The 15273-nt window shown below is 41.8% G+C and overlaps 1 protein-coding gene across 2 annotated transcripts in view; it reads left to right on the forward strand.

Annotated features, from left to right (window-relative positions):
* The window catches only part of LOC116820747 (uncharacterized), a 186998-nt gene that overhangs the window by 88353 nt on the left and 83372 nt on the right, over window positions 1-15273 (forward strand). For both annotated transcript variants that reach the window (XM_075065066.1, XM_075065065.1), the window contains exon 2: window positions 11888-12184. The gene's annotated coding sequence lies outside the window, so the exon portion shown is untranslated. The remainder of the gene's footprint in view (window positions 1-11887; window positions 12185-15273) is intronic.

Genomic DNA, 15273 nt, shown 5'->3' on the forward strand with positions numbered 1-15273 from the left:
GCGCTCCACTGTTCCAACGACCGACACGGGCGGTAAGAAGGCACTGAGGAGCGGGCGGGCTGGCAGGGGTATATATTAGGCACCATACCGGCGCCACTCCAGGGGGCGACCTGCCGGCCCACCGAGTGTTGCTAGGATAAAAGTTTCTCTGACGAACGTGCATGCGGCGTGCGCACACCTAACTGGAATGGATATGAGCAAGCACTCGAAGAAGAATACTGAGTTTTATAAACTAACATTTGTGTTACACTTTTAATGTGGTGTTCTGTTGGTTGGGTGTGCGTGTCACTGAATAGGTTTGAGGGGGCAAAGTTTTGTGAAAGTTTGAAATTCTCTCCTAAGGAACAGTTCGGTTAAATTCTTATTTGCACTCAGTCGTTTCAGGTGTTACTAAGGTGCTTTGGGTCTCATAACTCTCTTTTTGTTCCAAATACTGGTGGAAGTGATGAATGTTCTTCATAGACAACATGTAGAGCAGTGAATGTGCCCAGACTCTCATCTCCATCCCTAGCCTTTTTGTTAGAGGGAGGAAAAGGAGAGACCTAGAGTGCTGGAGACATAGGTGCCATGACAGATGACCCAGAGAAATGTAGGGCTGGAAGGGACCTTGAGAAGTCATCAAATCCAGCCTCCTGCGCTGTGACAGGTCCAAGTAAACCTAGACCATCCCTGATAGGTTCCGGGTAACCTGCTCTTTAAAAACCTCCAGTGATGGGGATTCCACAACTTCCCTTGAAAGTCTTCTGCAGAGCTTAACTACCTTTATGGTTAGAAAATGTTTTCTAATATCTAACCTAAGGGCTTGTCTACACTTAAAATGCTGCACTGGTGCTGCTATAATGCTCCAGTGAAGACACTACCTATGCTGATGGGAGGGGTTTCCTGTCGGTGTAGATAATGCACTGCTCTGAGAGGTGGGAGCTAGGCTGATGGGAGTATTCTCCGTTTAACCTTACGCTGTCTGCAACAGGGGTTAGGTCAGTTTAATTGTCTTGTTCAGGTGTGTGGATTTTTCACATCCTCTAGATGGTGTAGTTAAACAAAACTAATTCCCTTTCTGCAGATTAAGCCCATTACTTCTTGTCTTACCTTCAGTGGACATGGAGAACAATTCATCACAGTCCTCTTTGTAGCATCCCTTAACATAATTGAAGACTGTTACCAGGTCCCCCCCCTTCAGTCTTTTCTCGAGACTAAACATGGCCACTTTTTTTAACCCTTCCTCGTAGGTCAGGTTTTCTACCTTTTATCACTTTTTTTACTGTTGTCTGGACTTTCTCCAATTTGTCCACCCCAACTCTCCAGATAACTTCAGGTTTATTCTGAGGAAAAAAGACACTGAGATACTGAGAGAGTCTATAGGATCTCACTAGTTCCCTGCAGCTCTGTGTTCTTTGGTTTCCCTGTGGAAATAAGGGAAGGTAACTTCATTTAGCTTTACATACCACAGAGATCCTTTGGGGAAAGGTGTTTTTGTTTTTCTTTTTGTTTGTTTTTTGCGAAGAGTAGAACTCTTCCCTTTTTACCTCTTAAGTGTTAAGGTGCTCAGCTAGTCCTGATAGCTTTACCTAGCACTTTCCAGACTAAACACGTCACATGCTTGATAACCTTAATTTGCCTCCCCCTGAGTAACTCGCAGACAGGTCAGATGGCTGGGTCAGACCAATGGTCTGTCTAGCCCTGTACCATGTCTCTGACAGTGGCCGGTGCAGGATGCTTCAGAAGGAATGAAAAGAACAGGGCAATTATCCGGTGATCCACCCCCTGTCATCCAGCTTCTAGCAACACTTGGAAAACTGACAGTTTATTCCTACCTGTGTCTCTGATCTTTTAACCAATTACTGATCTGTGAGAGGACCTTCCCTCATATCCCATGACTCCTTACTTTGCTTAAGAGCCTGTGGTGAGGGACTTTATCAAGGCTTTCTGAAAGTCCAAGTACACTATAACTAGTGGATCACCCTTGTCCACGTTTGTTTACAACCTCAGAGAATTTTAACAGATTGGTGGAGCATGATTTCCCTTTACAAAAGCCATGTTAATTCTTTGTCAATGTATTGTGTTCATCTATCTGTCTGAAAATTCTGTTCTTTTCTTACAGTGGGAGTTGGGTAGGAGGTCTTTGCGGAGCAGTGACCAGCTGACAGCGATCCTAGTGATCCCTACTGTGAATAACAACCCAAGGACGCACTTGAGCTATTGTTCCTCAGAGCTTGGTGTCATAGTCCCAAACCTCATTGCTCTTCAGCCTCTTGCTTTAATTCAGTTATTGATTAATTGATGTCATGTGAGTCGATGGATGGTGTTTCTTCAAGCACATATTACCCCGTGACTGCCTTCAGGAAGGAAAAAGAAACATCTTTTCCATTAGCAGTTTAGCTACTTGTAATTGAATTGGGATGCTTGCTGTTTGTGCACACTACTTATGAAAATCAGAGAACTTCCCACTGGGAAATATTTTTTAATGGTCCATTGGCAGTAAGTAGCAAGAATCTTGTCATGGAGCTTTTGGAACTGTTCTCTGTTCAAGAGGCACGGCTGCCTGCCTCCCGAGAGCTACAGTTATAAGCAGAATTAATTGCAGTCATCCAGCCCATAGCAGGAATTCAGGTACAGTGAGCAGCGCAGATGCTTGCTGAGAGATATGGGCCGTTTTCATTCTGTATGAGGAGGAGTTTAGAGGGCTAGTGTACTGGTATAAAGTCTAAAGGCCAGAATTCAAATCCTATTTTAGGCCACATAGGAAGATGGATTTTTGTGTTTTGTTTTTGTCTAGTCTGTGATCAGAATACGTTCTTCAAAACAAAGGGTGGGGAATATCTGACCTAGCAAACCTGAGTTTCTGGTTCATGTTAATTTTGAATGGCCTGTGAAGAGAGGTAGGGGCACTGGGGCTTTGGATTTGTTAGTACTGGATTACATGTTGCTGCTTACTAAAAGGGGCAAGCTGATTCTATTGCATATTGCATTGTAAGCAATGATTCTATTGCATTTTGTTTTTGTGATTGGCAGAGCACTCAGACTTAGTGCATGGGTGCTTCTGACATATCTAAGCCTAAAGCAAATAAATATTTAGCCATTGTTTTTCTTTCTCTCTAAGACTCCTCAGTAGCCTCTTTCTCCCCCTCTCCCCTCAATTTCGTGATTAAACTCATACACGGCTTCAGTGGGCTTCCATGATAATTACTCTGTTTTATTTCTGTTTATGTGAGGTGGTTTTGCTAGAGTTCGCTATTTTACTCCTAGTTTCTTACATATGTGAACCTCTCACAGATATAAACATCTCTAAAGTGGTCGATGTAATCTGTCATCTTTTGTTAATCTGTTAATATTTTAAATGCCACATCGGGGCACTTCACAGTTGTCTCCTCTCCCCCAGTGATTAGTACCGGCCCCATGCTACCCACCCTCCCAGGCAATAATAGCTTTCCTGGGGCACAAAGACTAGGCCTGTACACAGTGCTTCAGAGGAGGGTTAATAGCCTCAGGCAGTAACAGTACAGATCTGTTTTTGTGTTGTGTTCTGTAATCTATTTCTCCTTCCGCAGACCTAGCAACAGAGATGTTTTATTAAGACAGCCAAAGGGCTGTTTGCCTTGAGGAGCTGGGAAATTTCCAGGGCTGACAGTTCTCTAGAATATGGAAAAAGAACCATCTGCTAGCAGGGTGAGAGGGGATCCTGTGATCTGTAAAGCTTGCTTCAATGTCCCTGTTGCACTCCCCCTCTCAAGGTGTTGTGAAAAGAAGGGGCACCTTCTCCTTCACCTCTCATGACCTCTGACTTCACAGTGCATTCACAAATGCGCAAACTGGTACTTGCCAACAGAAATAAAGTGCTAACACAGCCGTGGCGAGATCCTTATGAAGTTTGTGGGAGATGGAGAGACAGCAGCATATGATATGAATAAACCTTGCATGCAGCCTCAGAGGTGATGTTTAATTAAGAAATGCACCAAATGCCAAATACATGTTTTTAATATTTTAAAAAATAAGTGTTTGCTGCTGGCAAATGGTGCTGAATTTACTGCCTTAGGCCTTGTCTACCCAAACACTGAAAGCTGATGCAAGTTACACCAGTGAAGTTACATAAGCTACAGAACTTGATTCATTGTAACTTGCATTGACTTAAAGTGATGTCTACACCCCGCTGTGTTGATGGGAGACGCTGTCCCATCAACATAGCTTCCATCTCTCATTGAGGTGGATGAATTAAGTTGACGGGTGAGTGCTCACCCATTGACTTACCGTGTTTTCATCAGACTTGCTACAAGTTGTCCTTATATCCTGAGCAGATACAGCACAGGTAGCTAGAGTACAAATTGCTTTAACCCCTAACCCTGTCTGCCACATTAATGTACGTGCTCTCTGATATTAGGGGTGAGGGGGAGAGTTCCATCTTCAGAAATTCAATCCCACTCAGGGTATCAATTTGTGATGTGGGGCCGAGATGCTTACTTATTTCACAAAGGTCACCTCAGCTGCCATCAGATGGTAGTGACTTTCCACTCCTTGGATGTTAAACCATCAATCTTCAAGCCTCTGTAGTTCCACCCATCTGAGCCATGCAGTACCTTTGCATATTTGTTTAAAAGATATGTTCAGTATTGTGATATCATCACATGCCTCAAAACTTCAATATATTCTGTTCAGCAGAATCTAAAAGTTCATATTAAGCCCTTTTACTTTTCTGGGAAAATTAGATATAATCAATCTTCATATTTTTCAGAAACAATTAAATTACCAGATCTGCCCTAGCTGAGGATTACTAACAGCTTTAGCTGCCATTGCTTTAAAATGCTGGCCGATACCAGGCATTAATTGTAAGGTACTCTTGGCCAAGGTTTTTTTAAGTTTAAAAAAAAAAATAACATAGAGTTTAGGTTTGTGCTTAACAGAATTTTCTGCTTGGCAAATACGCTACTGACATTTTGTCAGTTAAAAAATAAATTAGGTCAGTACTATATCTGTCCTTCAGTTCCCCTGCCAGATTTTGTCATTTTACAACCACATTTTCCTTTATTTTTAGACAGTCATGTCTCTCCTTTTGCTCTCTTAAAAAACCACACAAAAAAACAAGGGAAATTGATTTATTACATTTAAGTCATTTAACTGTTTCCCCTGCATAGTCCAAAAGGGCTTCATTTGCACAAAATATACCCTCCCAAATTTTTTTTCTGGTCTTTCAGTTCTACCAATTTTAAGATTTATAGCAGGCCAAAAATTGTTGAAACAGTAGTTTTAAGTTGATGCCGCTTTTTAAGAATTCTGAAGATTCTCATATGCTGATGCTATATATTTCAGAGCTATACTAAGATTGCAGAATGTTGGATGCTCATTTCTCAGCACAATTCAAATCTTGGATTTAACACTTCAGGTTTCCCTTAAATTTTCTGTTACTTGATATGATTAGTTGGGGTTTAAAAAGAAGAGAGTTAACCAGAATCAGCATATTGGTAGCCAAAGTAATAATATAAAGTTAATGGAAATCCAAGGTATTACCAGCAAAAAAAGAAAAGAAAAGAAAAAAGAAAGAAATATTATGTCTTCAGTAGAGGCAGCCAAATGTGAAAAAATCATACTCATTTTCTAGTCCAAAAAGTATACTTTGTGTATGTGGGATCCGTTCTTGGCATATATCACTGATTATTAATTCCTTTAAGGTCTTGTTTGAAGAATGAGGATGGCTTTTAGGGGAAAAGTTCATTTAAAATATATATTTTCATAGGAATATAATTTCAGACTGGATCAGAGCAGTGGTCCCTGTAGTCCAGTGCTCTGTTGCTGACTGTGGGGCAAAACCACATGCCACAAAAGATGGTGTGTAAATCTGGCAGTAAGTACCCGTGGACTGATCTGCACCCCTCATTGATCTCTTTCTGATCTCTGTTAAGCAGAGTGTCTTAAACTCTGAAGCACAAAGTTTAATAGCCCTCTCAAAGCATCTATTGTCATTAATTATAACTCTAAATTCTTGATATCCATCTAAAAATCATCCTTTTTTGAACCTTACTAAATTCTTGGGGTCCATAATATCCCATGGCAACAAGTATGACACGTTTTCAAACTAGGTGTGATTAAACTATTTCCTCTTACCAGTTTTTGAATTTCTCATGGACTGTTAGCCAATTTCTTGTATTCTGAGATTAGGGAAATCGATGCTCCCAATCTACTTTGTCTGTACCACTAATTATTTTATATACTTGTATCATGTCCCCTCTTATAGGCCTCCTTTCTAAAGGTAAATAGTTGTAAAGGGGGCTCAAGATTCTGGTGACATTAATTTATTTGTGCTTTCTGTAGTGAAAGTCCTCTCTTGAGTATAGGAGATGGCATGTTTTGGGTACATATTACATTTTTTTTCTGTTGGGCTCTTCTTTCCAGCTGCTGGATGTCCCCTACTTAACCACAAGAGACAAGAGTATCTGAGGCCTGGTCTACACTAGTGGGGGAAGGGGGGAATCAATCTAAGTTATGCAGCTTCATGTAGCTGAAGTCGATGTACTTAGATCTACTTACCGTGGTGTCTTCACTGCGGTAAGCTGACGGCTGACGCTCTCCCGTTGACTCTGCTTGTGCCTCTCCCCCTGGTGGAGTACCAGAGTCGACAGGAGAGCGCTTGGCAGTCAGTTTATTGCATCTAATCGACCCCCGTTGGAGCGATTGCTGCAGGAGTTGGGTATCTTGGGAGTGCCTGTACCACCCTCTTCAGTGTGTAACTGTCCCTTTTAGTAGCCTGATCCACAGAGGATGAGAGTCTGTTACAGGGCTCAACCAGAGAGCCTGGCTCTTTAATGCAAGCTGTGTAGATTCACGCTTTTAGTTCTGGAGGGCCCAATTTTAATCACAGGTGTTAAGCAGATGATGGCTGTCACATCATTTAGTGATTTGTTCTAGTTGAGCAGCCTGTAAGTGGCTGAAGCCAGGTATATCTAATTGCATGTTCAGTTATGGAGGCCAAAAAGCAGGTGAACTGTGTAGGAAAAGGAACTACAGTGGAAGTTTCTAAGTTACTAGATGCTGCTCTGTGCAGTCACATGCAAATGACATGAGTTGGGATTTTAGGGGAAGTAATATGGCCCATTTGGTGTGGGCTGAAGAGCGTGGAGAAGTAGATCTAGGGGAGGAATGCATTCTGGGAAGTGTGTGGTGTTTTTGGCAGAGACTCTGCCAATTTACTTGCCTCTCATTATTCCCCTGTGTTAGATGAGATGAAATAGTTGGGTGTGTCTGAGCTGGCAGACAAAAGGCCAGTGTAGGTTATGACTTGATGCTTACAAATTTGCGATTGGCACTGAACATGTGAAGCAGTTTTGTCTAATTCACTTTACTTGTTTATATAAGAGACACTTAAAACGCTTGGTGGATGTTCTAGTAAATCAGTCGCCAGTCTTACTTTGTATTTGTCTGATGTATTTGCGTTCCTCGGGCATGTGGTCTAGTACCTAATGAAGAATGGACAATATTATAGCTGGCTTAAGTTTGCAGTTAGAGAAATTTTGATTTACTTCTCATCCTGTCTTAAGCAAGAAGAATCTGACTTCTAAAGGCCATATTTTTACAGTTCCTTCCCACTCAAGTACAATATGCATTTTTCATTCCGAAAAGGGTGTGCATGGGGAGAGGGAAATTCTTTTTGGTTTCACTGGTTTTTTGTTTTTTTCCAGACATCAGAGGAAAAAAATTAGTCTCTTGAGTGTTTCCCCAAAACTTGTTGTGTTCTGCTTTTTCCAATCTGATTCTTATATTTTAATGGGGTCAAGTAGAAATCATTTTCTATAATGAGGCTACATATCTGAAACTCCAGGCAAAAAACAAAACAGTGTTTTTTTTGGGTATTTATTTATTCTCCACAAGGTCTAAAAATAGAAGCTGCAGCAGAATTGTTGGAGTCTCAACAAGAAACTAGCAGTTCTACTTGAAGAGTCTAGCTTTTATTTAAAGCCATCTCTTTCCCTGTGCCAAACTACCTCAGCTAAGATCAGCAGAGGCACTCAAGTTGGAGCCTCCATGTTATAAACAAGAGGAGGCTGCTACTTGGTGTTCTCTGTATGAACCTCATCATTTTTTAATTGTATTTTTCTTCCCTCCCTCTTCCACAATCCTCGTTTTGAGATGGCCTGAATCTGATGATCTTCAACTGCACATGGCAAAGTTCCTCTTCCTTCTCCTTCTCCTCCTCCCTCCCTCCCTCCCTCCCCTGTGCAGTGGAAAATGGGAGTGAATTATAAGCATGGGAAATGTTTGAGAGGGAGGCAGATTTGAAATTTGTTTCCTGGTAGCTTATTAGTTGTAGGTTCTCACCTACTGTTATGATTGCCATCTTACAGAAAAAGATGATTGTTGTGATTAAAATTTACCAAAGTGCTTTCTATGCTCACTGTGAGTGAGTGTAGACAGGTATAAAAAACATAAAGGACTACTCAGAAATAAATGCAACCAACTCTGAGGAGGAATGTATAAACTGTTCTACACTTTGTTTATTTTGGTCATTGAATCTTGGGCTCTAGCTGTGGTTGAAGAGACATGAAAGGGGGAGGTATCACAAAGAGACTTGTGAATGTTGGGGTTTTAAATGCTTTGAAGTGTGTTCACAAGTACTTGTGAATGAGATCAAAAGTCTAGTCACGCCATTAATACAGCCTTTAAATACTGAAAGTGGACTTTAAATCCCCTCCTAGGGAGAATCATACAATTTTCCCCTTGAGGTGGCTTGTCAATTTCATGTAGAAACTTCACACCCTGTGACAAACTGGCAGTTTTATGCCTGCAAAAACAGCCTTTTCTTTTTCTGAATTATTTGAAGTAAGAACTACAAACTGTAAATTTCCTAGGAACTATTAAAATTATTTCCCTTTCCAAGCCCCCTCCTTCTGCTGCTGTCTCTGTCACCGCTGAGAGTACGTTTTTTTTCTAATGGAAGAAATGTCTTGAGCTGCCCTGAGAAACAATTTGCTGCAGTAGTCGTTTTACAAAATCCAAGTCAAGTGAAGGTACTGCATTCTACTGCGCAGGACTCCATGGTTTAATTCAATGTATTCCCCTCCCCCTCCCCCCGCCCCAAAATCACTTTCAAAGCCTAGTTAGTGATTGGAAAATACTTTAGAGACTCTCAGCTGGAAAGTTCTAAGCAGCCTTCAAAGTTGGGTGCACTATGCATATCACAGTTTGCAATCTTATCAATCATATCACAGCTGTCATAACTCTTTTTTTGATGTCTTGAGAGAATATTGCAGGATGAAGGACTAACAGTTTCCTGTAATGTTTGGATGACAGACAATCCCTGTGTACCATTGAGCTTCATTGTGTTTGTCTGTCAGCAAATGGCCAAGATTATTCCATCTAAAATATAGCTGGTAGCAGCTGCTTGTGCTGGGAAATCAGTTCAGTTTTTCCATTAGCACTGTTGGCTCATCAACAGTGTGGGATAATGAATTAGAGCAGCAAAGGGCTTTGGCGGGTCTTGTGTTCTCGTGTCGGAAAGCTGAGGGTGACATTGTATAGTACGTGCCTACGATCTCCATGGGTTAACGGGCTTTGAGACCTCCAGGTGAATGAATCCACTTGACCTTGTAAATCAGTCAACCAAGTTAGAAAATGAGGTAAAACACAGGACCCCAGTGAAAACAAGATGTTGTGTTTGAACTGAGCTTCGCTGCATAAGTAAATTACAGACAAATGACATCATGTGGCTGTAGGCACATTAACTGCATTTTAGTTCACCCAGAATGTCTGGTCAGATCACAAACTTCTATCCTAATCCTAAACAAAATGCAATTCAACAAGCCAATCTCTCCATTACTGTAAAGCAGTGTTGGGCATTTTTTTCTATGCAGCAGCACTGAAATCAGGACATGACTGGCATCTCAAACCAGAAGGGAGAATAGCAAAATTTGAAAACTGAGAGGCTCAAAAATGGCCATTGAATATGTTATGAGTAAAACAAAACCAGACTGACCAAAATGAGGTCATGACTGTTTTAAATTGTTTGTTTGTATTTGTTGCCCCTAAGATCTAAACACGTGATCAATTGTTTGTCCCCTGCTTTGTGAAATTTCTGGCTGAGCGACTGCATCACTGCCCACTGGCTTTAACAGCTGTTTAGATGCACAAACATATCTAGGTCCTGTGTATCAACAAAGAAGCAAACACTGGAAATGGAAAAGACCTAGTGAGGCATGTAATCTGTTCCCCTTGGTCAGTTCAGGATTCTCCCTGTGGTATTTTTTCCATTACTTAGTCCAGCCCACGCTATCCAATAACCTGAGCCATGCAGCTCCCTAAAAGTTTGGCTACACTTGCAGCTGTACGGCACTGGGAGTTAAAGCTGTCTTCGTACAGCTGTGTAGGGAAAGTGCTGCAGTGTGGCCACATTTGCAGCATTGGAACGGTGTTGGGAGTGGTGCATTATGGGCAGCTATCCCAGCGTTCAAGTGGCTGCAACGTGCTTTTCAAAAAAGGGGGGTGGGGTGGAGTGTGACAGGGAGCGTGGGGGAGACAGAGAGAGTGGATTTTTGGAGCTGACACTGTGTCAGCTCCCTGCCATGCAAGTTCTAAAGACTGAAATATACACAGCACCAACCTTCAATCATTTTAAAAGTTTCGACCCCTTTCCGCACCCCTCTGTCATTCACTAAATGCAAATAGCCTTCAGACCAGATAAGCAGCTGCTCCAAAACGGACCCACCCTCCCCCTCTCCGGGCTGCTTCTCTCGTCAAGCAAACACTAGCTGTGGACATTCATCCCCCTGCCTGCCTCTGCTCGAGGAAACAGTAGCTGTGTTTGTTTTTTAGATAAGCAGCTCCAGGAGCCTCTAGTTCACAACAAAACAAAGAGTGTTATCTTTACTTAAAAAGCATTATGGGAAGGTTCCGGAGGTCAGTTACAGCGTAGTAAGATTAATCACTGTTTACACTGTCATCCCAGTGCTGCAAGAGCAGCGCTTTTTTCTTTATTCCTCTTGTTGAGGTGGAGTACAGCCAGCGCTGTAGCCAGGGAGATACAGCGCTGTATGTGCCTTGCCAGTGTGGACGGGGAGTAAGTTACAGCACTGTAAAGCCACCACCAGCGCTGTAACTCTCAAGTGTAGCCAAGCCCTACGTTTCTTTTGGGAGACTACACTACAGTGTCTCAGATAATGTGGCTTAGGAAATCTTCATGACAATTCAGCCTTAATCCTCATTTGCTCATTTTCAGCACCACTGTTTTTACCGTCCCTTGTACCACCCTAAATGCTTCCTTTCCTCATTGGTGGGTTACACCCTTGAAATGTTGTACAAAGTAGTCATGATGCCTGGGCGACATAGCTACAATGCAGAGTGCCGCAGCTTTGCTAACCTAACCTTCCAGTGTAGACGTACCTAGGTCAACAGCAGCATTTTTTTGGTCAATCTAGCTACCATCACTACTTCTGCACTGCTGACTCGGGCTGCCGGGCTATAAAATTTCAGTGTGGACGTTCGGGCTCAGGCTAGAGCCTGAGCTCTCGGACACTGCAAGATGGAGAGGATCCCAGAGCTTGGGCTTCTGCCCGAATGTGTGCACTGCAATTTTACAACTCCATGAGCCTGAGTCAGTTGACACAAGCTAGCTGCGGGTGTTTAATTGCAATGTAGACAGACCTCTGGGGGGTGGAGTTACTAGCAGGAGAGAAGAACTCCTTCTGTTGCTGTAATAACTTCCCCATAGCGTTTGCACTACAGGATTACATCCATTGTAACCCTATAGTACACCCAAGCCCTGAGTGTGTTTACTTGGGTGTTCACATAAACAGAATGTTGAACACTTTTTTGTTTGTTTGTTTGCAAATAGATCCTGATTTTGTGACAAAAATATATGCTTGGTGCAAGAAGCAAAAAGCTGACGGACTTCTTCTTGTTTTCTTTGCAGTGAGTCTGGGAGAGGGAAGAGAGTCTGTATGGTGACAACTTCCGAGGCTGCATTTCTCCGCTGCAGTGAACGCTTGTGTGGAGGACACCGGAGAGAGATGACGCTGCATTGATTTGGGAGTGTGTGAGTGAGACGGAGAGTGAGCAGAGCTTGGATAGTTTGGAGGTTTTGGCTAAGGACAGAAAATTCTAAGAGTCATGAAGGTGAACATTTTGAAACTGGAAATATTTTCTGCCAGATGGGGAGAGGGCAATTTAGCCTGAACTGATGTAGCACAGAGCCTAATATCCAGCTCAGGTAAGACAAACTTAAGCCAAGTTGGCATTGCATTTCTGTGCCATCTTTTTCTAAATTTTAAAATTAAGTGTGAAACTGGTGCTTCTGAAAGAACTAAATGAATTAGCTGAAGTCACTCATAGTGCATGATTCTTCTCAGATATCTGAACATCTTGGTCTTTTCCTATAAAATCCCTTGCTATTCTGGTTTGTGGCCTTGCAAAGCGCTGCTATGTGTCCCAGCTGTGTTGCCTTGTGATGTGGATAAATGTGTACTGAATGAGACCACTATGCTAACTTTTACCTGTAACCCTAGACAGGATTTAAACTTATCTCCAGAAACCACTAACTCCCTACACCATTTAACTTACTTTATCAGTGACATTATTGGAACAGGTACTTTAATGAGCTGCATATAGATATAGATAGCGTGTGTGTGTTCGTGCGTGCGAAAAGGTATTTTTCATAGTTTGTGGGTGAGAGTTTCAAAAGTGCCTGAGAGAACTTAGGAGTGCAAGTGTCAAGAAAAATCAATTATACTTGTGCTCCTCAGCCCTGTAAGTGCTTTTTGAAATTCTTGTGCCTTTCTCTTTGCGTTTGTGTGGTGATGGTGGTGGGCAGCGATATTTGCGTGAAAACAGGATCTTCTGTTTCTTAAAAGTTCATCCCTCTAGATACTATTTCCTTTCCTTAAGTGATAAACATCCTTAAGAGATTATTTGAAACCAGAGTCTTCCTCTTTTTTGCTCCCCTGTAACTTAACAATTGCCAGGATTTGGTTAAAACAGGTTTCTCAGGTGTGGCGTGCTGTTGTGGTGTGGATGATTTATGGGGCTGAAGCACCCACACACTCAATCAATGTTATAGCTCCACGCCCAGTTGTGATGGATGGAGTTGGGAGGCTGCTGGGGCATATGACCCAAAAGTCCTGGTGCCATGCAGGATTTTGAAGTTTCCGCTTTAGCCAAAACTTTAATATCCAGATGTGGAAACATTTTAAAAGTAGGGATTGAGACTTTTAGATTTACCTAGGGGACTTAACCACAATAAGGGCAGGTCTACACCACTGCTTAAGTCAATGTAATTTATGTTGCTCAGGGATGTGAAAAAGACCCTCCTTGAGTGATGCAGGTTACAGAGACCTAAGCACTGTCCTTACTGGCACTATGGCCGGAGATGCTTTTCCACCAATATAGCTTCTGCCTCTCACGGAGGTGGAGTAAGTGTGCCGATGGGAGCGCGACCTCCTGTTGGCATACGGCTTCTTCACCAGACATGTTACAGAGGCGCAGTTGCATCGGTGAAGCCGTGCTGATGTTGTGCTTCTTGTGTAGACCTACACTGAGAGTTCTGTTAAATCCCCTCTTTGGCTTTTGAAAATCTTGTCCAGGTTTTCTAATAAAAATACTGAGACAACCTTTACAATTAGAGCAGTGCTAATGGGTAGGCCTATAACAAAACTGAAGAGAAAGTATGCCTTACAAATCTGTGTAGGGGGAATGTTTCTGATGCTTGCTATAAAGCTAGTGGTCTCAGGAGAAGCAGAAGCTTGCCATGTAGTTGAATACTTCCATGTTTCTCACAGGCAGCCACAACCTGTATTTTCTGCTACTCTGTTCATAACCTTTCCCAGACTATGCAAGCAACACACCAGGTGGGGAGGTCCGTTCCGGTGAAACATGGCTATTTTCTTAGTTTGAGGAATTGCCATCCTGGATCAGATCAGTGATGCACCTAGTGCACTGTCCTCTCCACCCCCTCAAATGCACTGGGAGATTTGTCAGGGCTTTAATCTCATTCTGAAACACGGATAAGATCTATTCTAGGCTATGCACTAGAACAGTGATACTCAGACTGCAGCTTGTGAGCTGCAAGCGGCTCTTTAATGTCTCTTGTGGCTCTTTTCAGCACATATTAAAGCACTGTGATTTAATTATTAACCAATCAGGATGCTTTTATGTTGTTAACCAATTAAGTTGTCGACTTGCATTAAGTTATTAACTTATTTGCTGTGAGAATTTTATTTTTATATATACTGCATTAAATATTTCCCGGAATATTGTTTAAATATGAATAGTACTACAGTAAACGAAACAATGAATTCACACTTCTGTGGCTCTTTTAGGCAATGTTGATCACTAATTTGACTCCTGAAAAACTGAGGTCTGAGTATCACTGCACTATAAAAATGTCAGTGATAATGGAGTTGTAACTAGGTACCCAAACATGGCTGCATTTGGAGTCTTAACAGATTTTGAGTTTTGTCTCTCTTATTTATATACTGTGTGTATATATAATAGTTCCATTACTGGTCTGAAGGATTTTCTTAATCTGAGGCTATTCCATTACAAGTCTAGCGCTCCTGTAGGAACACCAGTTTGGTAGTAAACTTGCCTTAAAGAGAGTATACTTGTCAGTCAGAGAGAATCTCACCAACATTTATTGTTTGTTCTTGTTGTGAATTAATGTCTACCGTGACCTGAAGCACATGAAGGTCTGTTTTATGTACTTTGATAAAACCACATCTGAGCATTTTAGCCTCTATTAGCCCTTGTCAGGGTTCCCTCCCTGCTCTGAACTTTGGGGTACAGATGTGGGGACCTGTGTGAAAGACCCCCTAAGCTTATTTTTACCAGCTTAGGTTAAAAATTTTTCCAAGGCACAATTTTTTTCTTGTTCTTGGATGGTATCGCTGCCACCACCAAGTGAGTTAGACAAAGATTTAGGAAAAGGACCACTTGGAGTTCCTGTTTTCCAAAAATATCCTCCCAAGCCCCTGTACCCCATTTCCTGTGGAGGCTTGAGCATAATATACCAACCAAATAGGTAAACAAGATTAGCACAGACCAGACGCTTGGGTTTTTAGGACACTAAAAACCAATCAGGTTCTTAAAAGCAGAACTTTATTATAAAGAAAAAAAGTAAAAGAAGCACCTCTGTAAAATCAGACTGGAAGGTAATTTTACAGGGTAATAAGATTTAAATCACAGAGGATTTCCCTTTAGACAGAACTTTAAAGTTACAAAAAATAGGAATAAACCTTTCTCTTAGCATAGGGGAAATTTACAAGCTAAAACAAAAGATAAGCTAAGCATTTTCTTGCTATTACT

Source organism: Chelonoidis abingdonii, chromosome 4 (assembly GCF_003597395.2).
Source record: "Chelonoidis abingdonii isolate Lonesome George chromosome 4, CheloAbing_2.0, whole genome shotgun sequence".
Taxonomy (NCBI): domain Eukaryota; kingdom Metazoa; phylum Chordata; order Testudines; family Testudinidae; genus Chelonoidis; species Chelonoidis abingdonii.